At 41.1% G+C, this 11,573-nt stretch overlaps 1 protein-coding gene across 2 annotated transcripts in view; it reads left to right on the forward strand.

Annotated features, from left to right (window-relative positions):
• sdk2a (sidekick cell adhesion molecule 2a) overlaps positions 1 to 11,573 on the forward strand; it is an 87,158-nt gene that overhangs the window by 25,139 nt on the left and 50,446 nt on the right. The gene's annotated exons all lie outside the window — the stretch shown is intronic.

Here is an 11,573-nt window from a genome sequence, read left to right on the forward strand (position 1 = left end):
TGTTCAGTGAACCAACACCATCAGCATTTAAGAGTTTTTTCAATTACAGTTTCTCTCTCATCAGAGTGCTTGTTAAGTGCAGGACAAAAAGCCTCCAAAACAGATAGTGTCCTGGTGCAAACAACAGGATGGTTCACTGTGCCAGCTCAAACCAACAGCTTGTAAATTGAATCCTGTGGCATACAATCAAGTTTACAGTGTTCAGTGGAGCTTTGCCACCATCAACCAGCCAGCAGAGCCCCAAACTGACCCTGAGCTCAACAACACCTGGCTCTTCCCTTGTTAATCACTGGCAAGGATCCAACCTAAACAAAAGTGTCTCTGTAACTATATATCATGTCAGATGTGAACCATGCTTATACATCACAGTAGTTTTAGACTTCAAAAACAATGCTTTTGTTCCATGTTTAAAGGTTTATAGTTTATGTCAGCTGCGCTGGATTGCACCTATTTCAGGATTAGTCTAATTCACTATTCATCTCACTGTGTCTGTATCCGTTTGCAAGTTTGTGTTTGCATTGTCAAAGCATATTATTATTGCTAATGGCCTTAGATGCCATTCATGATTGGAACTGTCAGCATCTGGATAAAAATAAAGGCTAGTTTTAGATGGAGTACGTGTTTGTGTGTGTGTGCGTATATGCACTTTTGGTGCATATACTGTTACCTGTGCATTTGTGTGCATGCAACTTTACCTATGCTTCGGGTGATTTATTCTGGAGACGAACCCACGACAAATATCAAGTCGCATCAGAGAAATTATGTGCGACAGCAATCACTTTACATTCGCAGTACTGAGCAGATGGAGCGTGTATACAGTGAAATAAACAACACTGGTGAACATAATACTGGTATAATGAAGCCAGCTCTGGGGCTTGGGGAAGGGGTGGAGAAACAAAATCATGGAGAAAACAACATTTGGCAGGGCTTTGTTCAGGGTCGCACAGTGTGTTGATGGACTTAAGGTAGAGGATTAATCTCTTGATAGAAGTAACATTTGTCCTTAACACCATGTCATCCGTTTATTTCAAACACATCTTTCTATCCTTCAATCTGTCCTCTACTTTTCAGATGTCTTCGACTTAAAGTGTGTAGTGGTCAAATGGGATTATGACAGACCGGACCACATATGGCCTGTGCTGGTCCCCATCCCTGTTGGGGGATGTAATCCTACCCATCCAACCACCACCACCACCCATACCTTCTGCCCTGCCTTATTATCAGATGGCCAACATGTGTACCCGTATCATGCCACATATAAGCACTTGCTCTCACAGATAACAAAGCACTTCCTAAAGTTACTTTTATCTTCCTTTGTCTCCCCCAAATTGTGGCTGACCGAGATGTTTGATATGCTATATTTGGTGGACTGGGGAGGACAGAATGGACTTGCAAGGAGATTACAGTGAGGGAAGTAGAACAACAACAATGTAAGGATTACAGGCAGGATTTGTGTGAGGAACACATGATATCCTCTCTCATCCCTTTATCAGATTGGCTGTGATGGAGAGGCAGTAGTGGCTGGGACCAGAGAGGAGTAGGGTTTGGATTCATTAGGACAGAGCTACATCAGGACAGAGAGTGATGATAGCGGCTCATAATTCAATAGAAAATCATCTCACAGTCAGAAAACGTGCCTGCCTGCAAAGTCCATTTTCAATAATGTGAGAATCAGCTTTTTCTTAATACATTTGCCAGTTGAATTGGATAATTGTAGCAATTTACTATTAAACTTGTTGACTTCATAGAATTCTATAATTAAGTCGCATCACTGTTTTTCAGACCAAGTGCAGTGCTTTCACGGACAATAAAACTTGTTCCTGAATCAAGAGAAAACACCCTCCTAAAACATGTTCTAAAAAACAGGATTTTTAAAGACTATTGCAGTGGGTTTTTGCACGACTTAGGCCATATTTCAAGACTGTCTACTTGTGGCCATAGTAATTGGGACTTGCCCGTCTGTAGCAGAGGAGGGAGTCATGTGAAATGTTGAAAGAAAAACAAAGATGTTGGACTTTGCCATAAAAAGACTGTTAAGACTGTTAAAACAAAGACTGTTGTTAATTTTTTGTTTCTAGTTTAGTAGTACATTATCGTGACAATGACGGTCCCCCAAATGTTTTTCTAACCTTGACTACCTGTTTAACCCAAATCATGATCTCTACCTAACCAAATTGGTTTTGTGCCTAAACATCACCAAACCGTAACCCTAACAGTGTTAGTTAGTAAAGCAGAGCTATTTTTTCAACAGCATTTTGTTATGTTTTTTGAAGGTACTGACAAGGAGTGTAAGATCAGAAAACGCTAGTCAGTGCTGGAAATTACAAATCACTTTGCTCATTTGATACACGTTGTTCCGTTCACTTTACAAATTTGTAGTCACTGACAATGTATTTTTTTTTTAAATGCACTTCAGTAGTTCATGCTAAAAGCTACTGATTTGGTCAGTGATTTAGGAAAGTTGGTCTTTGCAGTGAGGATTCACTGATGAAGATTTGTTCGTACATGTACTGAATGTATGTGTTGTTCTGGATGGTACTTACACACAACGAACTTGTTCAAGTTAAAGAACTTGTTGAGGGTCTCATATTACTGTTGATTTCTTACCTTCCAGGCAGACATTGTATTCATTTCAGTTTTTGTCTCATACCTCACCTGATAAAACACTAGTAATATAAAGCACAGTTTACAAAATGTGCACAAAACAACCAGTATGGTCTTTTGAGAGAACATAAATAAGATGGGCATTTTACCTGCAGTGATGTCAGCCACATAGTTAATGGGAGTCTCTTAAATCTCAGCCATGAAGGAATTGTAATTTAACCAATGCAGACAGAAGATCTATTCTTTTCCTCCCATGAAGCAGTACGCAAACACAGAGCAATCATCAGCATGTTCTTTACCTTTAGATATCTGTACTAACCGAGGGTGGAAGGAATATTCAGTTTACTGCTGTATTTATGGTCTGGGTTCTTGAGAATCAAACTCTGACAGCATCAAACAGACAAGGCTGGATCCATCACTAGCCAAGCTGACACACCTTCTCACAGTGCTGTCCTCCCACACCTTTCTCTCCACTCCCTCCACTTGTCTCCTCTAAATAGCCACAGTACAGGCTTGCTATGCATGCAATCACTGAAAAAAGGCAAAAACTTGCTAAGGTTCACTTTCTGCTAGTGTAGTTCCAACATAATACCAGACCGAAGGAGTCGGAAATGTGATAGAAAAATGAAAGAGCAAAATAAATGAAATAGCTAGAGAGCGAGTAAGAAAGGCAAAGAGCTGAAGGAATAATGGACTGGGAGAAATGGGGAAGGAAACTGAACGAACAAGAGGATGCCATGACAATTATAGGAAACAGAGCCCCTAACGTCAAAGTGGAACCCTATTTCTGGGAGCTATCTATTCTTACGCATGTGAGACAGTAAATACCTTGTCTCTATCTTCCCCAGACGTCATTGTGACCACGAGCGACACAATGGAAACCCTGATGAGGAGCACATGCAATTGCTCTCTCTTAATAAAATCTCACAGTTCCCATTACATCCCGGCACAATAGGCCTCTCGCCTGGCCACTGATTGAGTTCCTACTCTCCAGGAGCTATAACAGGAGCCAAGCCACTCCCTCCCACCACCCTCACCCATTTTACAGCGCTTCCCTCCTCTGCCTTCACCAGTCCTTGTCCAACTCCTTCCATTGCTGGAGCTTGGATTTTGTCACAACATTTTTTAACTCAATATTCCTCTCCTCTCTCCATCTACCTTTCTTTTATTATTTCCCCCCTTGCTATGTTTCCTCTCACACAGAGGAAAAGCGCAAGATTGATCTGATTGATGAGTGGATACTTTTAGAGTGTTACCCCATCTTACTTGTGTGAGGCACACCTTTATCAGGACGGCCTTAGTTGCCCTGCAGAAACAGCCTGCCAAGGAGCAGTGCTGATTATGTGGGATTTTGAGGAGGTTTGCTGGAAGAGTCACAAGGTGGGTTGGATTCCTTTGCTGGGGAAAAGGGCAAGATAGTTCTCAGAAGTGGGTTAGCTTGCGGGAAAGGGGAATTACTTGGAGTAATTGCACTTTTTTCTCTAGCTGTACTTTGGCCCCAAGCATAAATAAACCTTGAAGGAAAATTCACCCCAAAGTAAAAACACAACTAACAGTGAATGTAGAAACAACAAATAAGTAGACCGTTACAAAGTATTTAAACTCAATTCAAATTCTTACAGCTAATTGAATGCCAATAGTTATGCCCATACATATTAAGTTGTGATCCCATAATGAAAGAATAGCATGAATAGCATTTTCCCTATTCAAACAGAGGAATTTAGTCAATGGCGGCTTGACCATGACTTCATCTGACCGGTGATTTTTTTTAAGGTGTGGCTTTGGTGTTGAAATGCATTATTGGTTGAAACGGCCATGTGGTTACTACAAATTAAAGGATGAGCATAAAACTAGGATGTGATTTATTGAATTTAACTGACTCACACTGACTTTAAAAGCTTTCGCAGCACAGCCCACATCCACTTTGTAGTGGGTCAATGAAGGCCTTATCTTTTTTCTTGTTGACTTGTAATGAAATAATCCAAACATAATATGATGGGCATATGTACACATCCACACATACAGTACGGACCCAGTACATAAATACACACATTAGTGAATTGGCAAACACACACATAGCTTCTCACAGGTGGTAAGAAATTGCAGACATTTTGATTAGCTGTTTTCAAGGTGTGAGTCAGTTAAACTGAGGCACTCCCCGCTGTTGTGTGAAGCTAGTAAAGGTCAACAGTGGGTGGCTTTGCTCCCATCTCCACCACACTTACTCTCTAAGTAGAGCTCAGACACGCTGGGAGTAAGGGGAAAGACATGAAAAAGCTTGTATTCACTAGCTGGCTTCATGTGGAGGCCATACACGTATTCCCCAGAGAAGAAATACACAATTGTGCGCAGACATAAAACAAATCACAAAACGAATGTGCAATTTTGTGCTTTTCACACACTTTTTTTTTTAGACATGAGTATGGCTTCCAGAGATCGCTTTTTCTCTGGCAGCGATGATTTCAGATTTCTATACTTGGCAGAGTGTATGACAGTGAGCAGGAGAGGTAGAGAAAAATTGAGAGATGTTCATTCTGGCACTGTCCAGTCTGCTGTTTAACTTCATTGAAGCGGTTTGATGAAGGTTTAGAGCTTTTGATGCAGGCTTTCTCTAACTCTGATACTCCATCCATGCATCTGCTGCTTTTGTCATAATAATTTCATATAGACTAGTAGATGGGTAGCATCTGATGTGCTTTATATTGATTTTTTTGTGTGTTACTTATATTTGATCCAGTTGGCTGACTTGTCTATGTGTGAAGGAACTGATACCATGAAGATAAGGGTGTCAGATCAGTCGGGTGCCATGCTTTATTTCCCCCTTGACAAATCCGCCAAAGTTTTCTCATCTCATCCCCGCACCACAATGACAGCCCGACAGGAGGGGTCCGGTCTGACACACTGCAACGATAGACAGCTCACGCTGACAATAATGCCACCATTGCTTATGTTGACAAGAGCCCATCCCTTCTTTCATTGGGAAGGGAGGCTGAGAAGGAGAGAGAGGTGGAGGAAGGAATAGTGAAGAGGTGGTAAAGAGAGGGAGGTTGACTGGCATCCAGTATAGGTAAAAAGACAGATTTTTGAGTGTCAGACTGTCTGCCACTGCGATAATAATCCTTCAGAAACACCTTTCTTCTGCTGTATAGGTAGACTGTTAAAGTGATAAGAACATGCACACACAAAAACATGGACTATTTAAACCTGGCCTGTACTGTACATACGTAAGCAACTTGTATGCTTGGTCTCAGTAATATTTTGACGTACAGTAGAAATCACTCTCACTTTCAACAATAAAAATACAAATTAACCGCCACAGTTGTCTAAAAATGAATATTAGTCATGTTAGCAGTGATGAACTGACAACTAAAAGTTGACAATAGCTACAGCAATATGAATATGTATTCAATCCCTTCTGCAAACCTTTCCTCATCAGTCTCTGTCATAATACTATCTATAACTATCAGAAGCAATGTACATCAGCAAATATGGGTACAATATTGTGATGTTTTGCATTGAACACTGATCTTGTGTTTGAAATGAGCCTGCACTTATTTGCCCTATTAATGCGTATACATGCACAGTAATCATGCCAGTCAGGAACATAGCCACATAGCCATCTTCAAAAGTCTTAAAATCGGTCTGTGTTGTGAATCTCGGCGCAGTCTCACCCACGTTATTTATTCATAAGACATATGCTAAAATATGTCAAACTCCCTCCGGTGAAATCAAATTCATGAGTGATTTCATTCTATACTGAAAAGCAACCAGTCATTAGTTGTTTTAAAATGTGTCTGTCTGGCTCTTTGAGACTAATGTGGTTAGGCGCTGCACAAATTAATTTAACTTCATTTTTCTTATTAAGGGTTGGACCTGTTAATCCAATTTTACATGTTTCCATATCTTACATTTCTGTTTATAACCAATAACTATGAGTACATTCAGCCTAAGTAAAAGACTTTTTTATTTTTAATGCCAAAGATAGTTTTGAAAATATTTTGCTTGAGTCGTACGTCAGAACTGTGAATATAAAAAACTGATTTGTATTTTCTGATCGACCAACAACCTGTACAGCCTGCCTGACACTGCTGGGATGTACTTAACCTGTTGAGAGAAGAAGCACTCATGTGAGAATTAACTTTGAGAATGTACAAAAAAAAGCATGGAAAGATTTGTTAAAAAAAATAAGGAACCAAATTCACAACACATAAAAGAGTAGCTAGTATTGCTTTTGTGAGGAATCACAACCGTGTTAAACACATGTAGGACAGCACAGCAGAACCTGAGTACTCAATACATAAACATGGCATTCTCTGGCTGATATGCATTAGATTAGATCAGAGTGGATTAGAGGAATGTGGAGGCAGGTTGGTGAGAACAGATTATTGAAGAGGGATTTCTAACACTTCTAAATTAGATATGGGCACGCATTCAGAGACAAGAAGCTGCATATAAAAATGGGTCAATTGTTCTGCAGGTTTAGCTTGTGATTAGGAAGATTACGTTCCACCAGTGAACAACAATGGTAAAGTCAGACAGCAGCCCAGTTGTACTGGCACTCCGTCAGCCTGGCTGATCCCTATTCTGTCCCTACACCAGCATTCAGACTTTCATGTTTTGAGCGATGGGACTTAAGGATTGAGGCAGTGCTTGTCAGTCAGCAGATTTTCTGCTGGAACAGAAAATAACAAAGCATAGTATAATTTGACTCATTCGCAGACCAAAGACTATTTTGATGAAAGTTCTTGCGGCCAGTTGTGTGTTCCTGGTCCCACCATATCAACCTCCAGAGTGATTACAGCAGGGGCACTTAGGCCAGAGCTAGTGGACTGCTATTGATTGATCAAACCTGGCCGTTGAGTCTTGGAGAACCGGTAGGGTTTCCATGCTGTCTTCTATCCCTCCTAATGAAAGGGAGGGAGTGTTTGCAGCCCACTTTGATCCAGAAGGGATTAAAACAGTGTTGCTTATGGAAGTAGAAAGATCAGGGCTGCCTGTTTCTTTGTCTGTCTGATGTATTGCTGGGAAAGATATACCTTCCTGTGATAGCAGTCTGAGCCTAGGTCAGTTCATGATGATGCTAGGCGGTCTGATTCCCCATATGGTGGACTAGCAAGACCACCTGCTGCTACGATTCTTGTTCATCTTTATTTATTTTCCTCCTCTCTTCTGAGGATTTTGCAAGATACGGGCTGTGCCTCTTGTTTCTGTTTTCTCATTTCCTTCCAGAGTGATATGTGTTTGCTTACATGTTTCCTCTGTGTCTGCAAACAGTTGTCTTTGTAATGAATCACAAGCCCTCCACTGCAGGCAACAGATCTCAGGGTTTTGACGATGTCTTTTTACAATTAGGAAAGCGTGTTAGAATCAATGAGATCATTTTTTAAATGCACTATGGCACCTTGGACAGCTTTGAAGGAAGTTGTGAAAAACACTAATAAAGTTGAAGCCACGCTCTTAATAATTAAAGCTGATTTTCTCTGAGAGAAAATACTTTTGAGGGAGCTGGTGAGGTGGAAGGCTTTGATACTGCCCAGAAGCCTTTATAAAAGTTTTAGATGTAGAGAGAGTAATCGTACATTTTTCCCAAGTTGGCAGTCAGAACCACATATGCTTTAGAGCCGCCCCGATATATTGGCAGGCCCATATTATCGGCCGATATTAGGCATTTCCCGATCTATCGGTATTGGCATTTATAATGGCCGATGTAAAAAAAAAATATATTCATTAATCAGAATCATTTATAATGACAAATAAATGATTCTGATAAATTAATATTTAAAAAATAAAAATGGACTGTCAACCATGTTATGAGTGTTGGCGTTGCATCATAGGGCACTCTACAACATCCGTGTTGGCAACACTGATTATTTTTTTTGTTAATGTGTTTTTGTTCAAAAGACTTTAAGTTTCATATCTTAAGTTTGTATTTTTATGCATTTTATTTACCAGAACTTAACTGAACTTAACAACATATTTTGATGTTACTCTGTTCTGTTGTGATAATAAAACAAATTATTATCATATTAATTTTGTGAGAATGTGAGATAAATAATTATTGTTAGGGAAATCTGTTTATGTTTTGTAATGCGTTTCTGGATTTTTTTTTAAATATATGAAAATCCTTTATCGGTCAGGTTCTAATATGCTTTGCCAAGTAGACCTTCAAGTTCTTGCGGTCAGTCTTTCTCTTTCTCTCTCTCCCTACATTATTTTCTCTATCTCCTTTACGCAAGCGTGCACACAATTTTTGTTTTTTCGGTGCTTTTTCAGTTTGATCTGTTTTTTGGAGTTCTCTCGCAACTCAGTTGAAACATTCAATTAATCGAGCCATGCTGTGAAATATATCAGATCAGGATACAGTTGTTTTTGGAGTGTGGACTATGCAGTATTCATATCTGCATGATGCATACAGTGCAAAACGTAAACCATGGTGGAACTGTTGATTTATGAACATATCTGCCTGATTTATCTGTACTGTAGCATACACACACATTGAGGCAGGCACTTTAGGTGATGAAGCAGTCGACCAGGTACTTAGGTTTTTGAGCCCTGGGGCATTGGAACGCAATGTGATGTGTACAGTGACATGTGGTTCCGCTATTAACCGTACACTTGTTGTATGCCCTTGTGTAGCTGTTTTAGAATGGTCTGTTTATGTTAAAGCTGGCCACCAGAGGGCTTGTGTGTGGCTATTTAACACACACACACACACACACACACACAGAGTTTTTTTTTCCCACATGTATGTTTCCACAGACGGAAGGTGGAGTTATTAAAGAGACACTGATAGCCGCTGGCAGAAGCTGTAGCGCCGTCTGATCGTTCTCTCTAGGAGCTCTGTGCATGAGAGAGCAAAAACACAGCAAGTGGCAGAGCGTAAGAGAGAGACACTCTTTATGCTCCGTTCATCCTCTCCCTCCAAATACCTGCTCATTAGGCTGGAGAATAGGGAGCAGCATGAGGCCTGGAAACTGTGTGCCCACCAAAGAAAAGCCTGACATTATCGCCTATTTATCAGAAGTTGCTGAACTTGTCACTGCACTACAAGGCATCAATGCATCAATAAATTACTGATCACTCTGGGCGTTCTTGACTTCTATAGCTTCTTCCCGCCCTGACATACTTTTATATACTCCGTTTATTCACTTTTTATGTGCTGGGTTGATGTATTTTATCGAGCTAGTTACTACAGAACATAAACTAGGGATTACAACCTTGTGCATAAAAAAATTTGCCCCCAGAGAGAAATGGAAGCAATCTGTTTTTAATATACCCAGCTTCTTATACTCTGCACTGCTTCCATCCTTTGCTTTCCATCACTCAGCCTGCCGTCCTTGTTTCCTTTGTATGTATGCAGAAACTGAGCAACATTGTCTTTATATCCTATTATCCAGAGAATTTGCCTGGCCCTCTCACTCCTCCATTCGCCCCCCCCCCCCACCACCTTACCTTTCTACCTGTTAAGACTTTCAGAAGCATATGCTGTTATCTCCCAGGCTTTCAACAGCCTGTCACATCCACTAGCTTCTGCCTTCTTTAAAAGCTGTCTACCACTACCTTGCTGGATGCACTCCCTGCGGTTGCCAACACCTGCTGGGAGGCGCGGCCAGCGATGTCAAACTTGGAAGACTGCAGGGAAAAAAACGGAGGAACCTAAACAAGGGTCAGAATGATGGAAGGAAGGAGAACGTCTGAGTGAAAGACTAAGGGGTGCTGCTGCAATACAATTATTTATTTTTTTCCTTCTCTTTCCAAAGCTTTATTGATTTTTCTAACCTAAAAAACAGCCACAGTAGAAATCTTCCATCGTCCTATTGATTGGAATTGATTGCCTTGAGGCTCTCTTGTCCTGTAAATATTTGCAAGGCTTTATTGATTCCATTAGTGGCTGGCTGCTATTTGTGACAATAGTATAGATGGCTGTTTGTAAGAGTAAACCAATGCTCGGAGGACAGCCTTTTTTTCACAGCACAGTAAGGTCTTGTTTCACACGTGTACTGTTGTATATGACCTGTCCTTGTAGCTATTATGTGGCAAACGGTCACCTACTTGATTTGTGTGGCACCTTCAGAAAGCAAGCTATTCAGGTGGATGATATACTATCTCGCAGCCATTGTCATTAGTTCATTTATTCAACTTCAGAGGAGGCATTGTTACTCAAAATGCTGCCAGATGTAACCATACTGTATGTAAAGATTCTGAGCATGGATATGTACTAGCCTCATCTGATTTTGGCATGATGGAAAAGAAAAGGGGAGGCTGCTGCTTTAAAAGCGCTGTAGCCCCATGCTTGCAAATCCTGGACAATACAATGATGTACAGTGGATACAGACTGTGGGTGTTGCATGTAATCTGAGAAAGTGAGGGGCCAGGAGAGTGCTGCTTAAGAGCACAGGGGAGAGCGAGGTGGCCCACGCACTGCTGCTCTGTTAACCCGCATCTCTTCAAACTCCTCCCCCTCTTGCATGTTCTACTGTTGTCTCAAGAACACAAAGACTATTTTCAGGCAGCCAATCCACAAAGGAGGGGAAAACTGCAGCCCTGCATGCCCCTAAAAGCCTTCATAACTTTTTAATCTGTGGCTCAGGGCTCTGCGTCCGGCGGTTTGAGAGTGGACCCTACTTCCAGACTTTCACTCCATGGAGGGATCAAGTCCCCCCTTGCTTGAGTCTCATGCCTGTCAAAGCAGTCAGGCATAGAGGCAGTGGATGGGTGGCATCTGTAGGTGAGAGAGGGAAGGAGAGAGACATAGTTGGCAGTGGAAAAGAGCGGTTTTCAGATGAGAAGGGTGGATGGTAGAAGGCAGCCAGGAGGGAATGTTTGTAAAGGGTGAAAGAATGTATGTGAAACTGCTAAGAGAACGAATAGCCCTGCGCCAAAATAGTGATTTCTGAGGTAAGAACAAGTTTGTTCAGTGGAGTTGTAAGAGAAAAGTGTGTGTGCGTGTGTGCGTGTGTGTGTGTGTG

This window comes from Etheostoma spectabile, chromosome 15 (assembly GCF_008692095.1).
Source record: "Etheostoma spectabile isolate EspeVRDwgs_2016 chromosome 15, UIUC_Espe_1.0, whole genome shotgun sequence".
Lineage (NCBI taxonomy): Eukaryota > Metazoa > Chordata > Actinopteri > Perciformes > Percidae > Etheostoma > Etheostoma spectabile.